Here is a 4889-nt window from a genome sequence, read left to right on the forward strand (position 1 = left end):
CCCTATCCTGCTTCTCAAAGGTGTTTTATGGACAAAGCCATGAGGTGAGGTGGGTTCAAGGTGGGACAAAACTATGATCAACCAGCCCAGGGATTTAGCTCAGTGGTTACGCTGCCTGCCTCACAAGGTCAAGGATCAAGGACCCGAGTTTGATCCCCAGTACAAAAAAAAAAAAACAAAACTATGATCAACCAATAAGATTACAACAAACATAGTTGCGTAGGTAATATTGATCAAATAGGAAGCATGTCACCAAGCATACAAGGATTTTCAGTAAAGGTGGGTCAGGGATCTTTCCTGGAAAGGATGGGTTAAAACCTTGGCCCCCATTCAAGTGATTGATACCTATTTAGAATATCAGTCACTGCTATTCATCCCTAGGGGAAGCAGGCGCGTGTAATAGTTTCTCTTCTTTCACAATGCTGTCCTTCAATGAATGTGTCTTGATTGTCCTCCGTGTTGGCTTCTCTAGGGTGACACTGTCTAACTCCCTAGGAGATATCTAATTAACTTACCTATCTACAATAAGAAGAAGTGAAACCACATAGTTAATTTTCCTTGAAGGTATTATAATTCCAATAAAAATGCCAGTAGGATTTTGGGTGTTTGACAAAATGAAGTAAAGTTTGTCTGAAATAATAAAGAAGTGAAATGAACCAATACTGCTGTAATCAGAGTAATGAGGAAGAACTAATTGAACTCAATATTAAGATATTTTACAAGTAGAAAAATTACAGGAAATACAAATTTACATTACACAAAAATTACAGAAAATAAGAAAGCTGTGAGCGGGGAACAGAGATCCCCAAACAGACTCAAATACATTTCAGAAGTTAAAATATAAACAAAGTAATATTTAAAGTAAGTGGAAGACTACGAATAATTCAGAAATGTTGCAACAAACTGTTGTAGGGCCAGAGGAGTTGAAACTATAGCGATGTACCACTTTCTGAATAAAACTGAGTCCTTTATTGTCATAGACAGCATTCCAGAGCAGGCGCACACCTCCAAAAACTTCTGTACAAAGGAAAGACAGTTTCTAGGGTTCTTTTAAGGGCTCTTCTATTTGGGGAGGGCTCAGGGAGTGGGGGAGCACAAGCAGAATTTCACAGGAGCAGAACTTTGTTCAACTAGTGGGGGTCGAGCAAGTTTGACACAGTTTAAAACAGAATGTCACACAGGTGCCGGGTCTTCAGTTTACAAGGTAGTAAGGATAACATAGTTGCAGACTTACTCGGGCATCCTGTTTAGAAGGCAGCAAAGATAAGGTATTTGCAGATTCATAGAGGATGCCGCAGTCTGCCATGTGGGGCAGGGGAAGGGGACCACCTGGAATTACTCAGTTTTACACAAATGGAGTCAGGTTGGCTATCACAAAACAAACCACTTAAGGGGAAGTCCTGATGTAGTTTACTTCTTCTCCCCAAATAAATTTGGTAATTCAATAATTTAAATGCAAAAACATGAAACCAACACAATACTAGATAATCCATTGGTAATTTTTCCCATAATTTTGAACTGAGAAGGGTCTGGAAACATAGCAGAGGAGAGTGACAAATTTACTCACATAAAAATTAAATACCAGGGCCGGGGATTTAGCTCAGTGGTTTCCGCTGCCCTCTGCGCAAGCGCAAGGACCGGAGTTCGATCCTCGGTACCCCCCCCCAAAAAAAATTAAATACCATAAACAAAGTCAAGAGATAAACTACAGGATAGAAAAAAGTTTACAATTTACATAACAGGTAGGGGGAACATACAAAGAGATCTAAAAGCCAATAACAGAAAAGTGAACAATTCGATGGAAAAATAGGCAAAATATACACAGTAGGCCCCATCTCAAAAAACGAAAAACCAATAAATCTATAAAAATGTTTTCTCACCATTTTAAATAATCAAAGAAATATGTTAAAAACATAATTCCATTTTTCACTTAGTATATTTGTACAAAATAAATTTTTGATCATACTCAAGGGTATGAGAAACAGGAACTCTCATATATTGTTAATGGAGTGTAAACTGCTATAACCTCTTTAGAAAGCAATTTGGCAATAACGATTAAAATTTAAAGAGCCATTCCAGTGACTCCTCTTGTAGAAATTTCTCCAATAGAAACCTTGTACAAGGAGCTAAATACATACTGTACAGAGATAGTATGATACTATTATTTGTTGTAGTAAAAAATTAGATGAAGAGAAGATTAAATTAACTATAGTGTCTATCAAATGGATTGCTAGACAGCTGTTCAGAAGAATCAATACATGTGCTGATATGAAAAATATACAAATGAAATTGTTTGAAGTGAAAAAAGATAAAGTACAGTATTATTATAAGAAAAGATTCTACAGATTACATTTTGGATGTATATACATGCAAATTTCTGGGGAAAAAAGAAATAATAGCTATGTTGATGCTCAGCTAAAATTACATGGTATATGAATGCATAAGTAAGGAGGTAGGCTTTTATGCTTCATATTATAGTCATCTGAGAATTTTTGAACTTGTGAATGTACCACTTTATGATTAAAATTCAAGAATTTAAGCTATTAATTTTTCCATACAATTAGCAATTCTTTATTTTTATCTTTCAATTTATCTAAAACATTAGCAAAATTTTTTAAAGACTAAAATTTGGACATCCAGAGCAGGTTCTAGACAAGTAAACTAAGGTACTTGTCATAAGGAAAGAGGGAGCCACAGCAGCAGCTAAGTCTTGTTTCCACTGTCAAGATAAACTCTCATCTTTCCTATCAATATTCCAAAAAGAAAACCAATAATACTAATAGTAGCCAACATTTACTGAACTCTAATCTGATTCAGTGCTGAGCACTTGTACATGAGTGTTCAGACTCCATGTGGGTGGAAGAGGTGCTGTTCTAGGTTCCATTCTCCCAACAAGAAAACTGAGGATCAGAGAGCAGAGTTAGGAAATAGCACAGGAGAGGTGGGCTTCAGTGCTGACCACAGCACTTACTGCTCTGTGTCTTCAGGAAAGTGGCTCAACCTGACCATCAGTAAGATGAGGATGACTGTAACACTGATAGTGTTTCACAGCACTGTCCTGGATTACATGAGGTAACACTAGTGGTGAACTCAGTACCTGTGATATAAGAAGCTCTTGCTAAATACTGGCCAGTGTTTTTGTTGCTGTTGCTTTTGTAATAAGGCCTTCTGTGCCATGGTCTCTTCCCCTCTCCCCTCTGTGCCATGGCCTCCTCCATCCCACTCAGACTTTGATCTCCAGTGCTCCTATTGTCCTTTTGTGCATCTACATCTCCCTGAGGCTTCTCAGCATCTTCAGCTGCCTCTGCTACTGTTCACTCCTACCTTCACTCCCTGTCACCTTGCTAACACCTCCTTACCCTGAAGACTTCATCTCCAGTCTTATTCTCCAGCACTGCTTCTTCCAGGAAGCCCTCCTTGAGCTCATCTTTCTGGGGTAGGAGCTTCTCTTGGTTTCCAATAGCATCCTGTGCTTCACTCTTCTCCTGTATTAATTAAGCCACCATGTCCACTGTCTAAATTCTCAGTCTGCCACCATCCTCTAGTCTGTGAGTTCTGGAAGTCTGGCTCTGCATTGTCTACAGGGCTTAGCTCCCAACTGCACAACCAGTATTTGCTGAGGGACTGCTATTGGCAACTCTCAGGAGATCATTTCTTTTGGACAGTGGGATACAAGTCAGGCAAACAGAGTTGTTTATTCAATTATAATTATTTTCTCTTGTTATTGTTCTCGGTATGAAGACTGCCATAGTGTCAAAAGGCAAAAGACAGATTTAGTTTAAAATCTAATTAGATTTTACAAGGGTTAATCACAAAATATGGTGAATACTTAAACAAGAAATGTATTATAGTAAAAGACACATTGCCAAGAATGGCAGGGTAAATTTGTTTTAAGAGAGAGGGAGTGTTTTGAGTGTTCTAAGGGGAATTAATGGCAATGTGTCTTTTACTATAATAAAATTTTAAGTTTAAACATTCACCATATTTTTTTTTTTGGTACCAGGGATCAAACTCTGGACCTTGTGATTTCAAGGCAGGCGGCAGAATCACTGAGCTAAATCACCGGCCCTCATTCACCATATTTTGTAATTACCCCTCATAGGTCAAACTTTTACAGTAATTTCTATCAAATAAAAACCTCACCCATCGTATTGACCAGATTTGGCACCACGCAACCTCTGGCTCTTCCCCAAAGTCAAATTAACCATGAAAAGTAAACATTTTGAGTCAATTCAGGACATCAAGGCTACCAGGACAGCATAGATGAAGTCGCAACACAGTACTTTAAGAACTGCTCCAGAAAGTGGCAAGAACAATGGGATAAGTGTGTTCTAAGTGTGTGTGTGTGGGTGAGAGATCAGTGGCAATGTGTCTTTTTGCATAATAATTTTAAAAATTTAAACATTCACTATAGGGCCAGGGATTTAGCTCAGTGGTTCGGCCACCTGCCTCGCAAGCGCAAAGTCCCGAGTTCAATCCCCAGTACCAAAAAAAAAGAAGAAACATTCACCATATATATATATATATATTTTTTTTTTTTTGGTACCGGGGATTGAACTCGGGTCCTTGCGCTTACGCAGCAGGCGGCAAAACCACTGAGTTAAATCCCCAGCCCAATTCACTATATTTTTTATCACAACTCATATTTGTGAGTCTAGAATCTGGCAACATCACATTTTATAAAATAAAATAGATGTTCCGGTGATCTCAGAAGATTAGCTTTATAGGCAGAAAAGGGCTGAAAAAAAGCAGAAACAGGGAACAAAATGTGGGCCGTTATTTTATTTTATTTGTTTGGTACCGGGGATCGAACTCAGGACCTTCTGCTTGCGAGGCAGGCAGCAGAACCGCTGAGCTAAATCCCAAGCAAGCCCATGGGCTGTAATTTT

The sequence above is a fragment of the Heterocephalus glaber genome, unplaced genomic scaffold (assembly GCF_053883595.1).
Source record: "Heterocephalus glaber isolate CG9 unplaced genomic scaffold, H.glaber_assembly_v1.0 deba00001733, whole genome shotgun sequence".
Classification (NCBI taxonomy): domain Eukaryota; kingdom Metazoa; phylum Chordata; class Mammalia; order Rodentia; family Bathyergidae; genus Heterocephalus; species Heterocephalus glaber.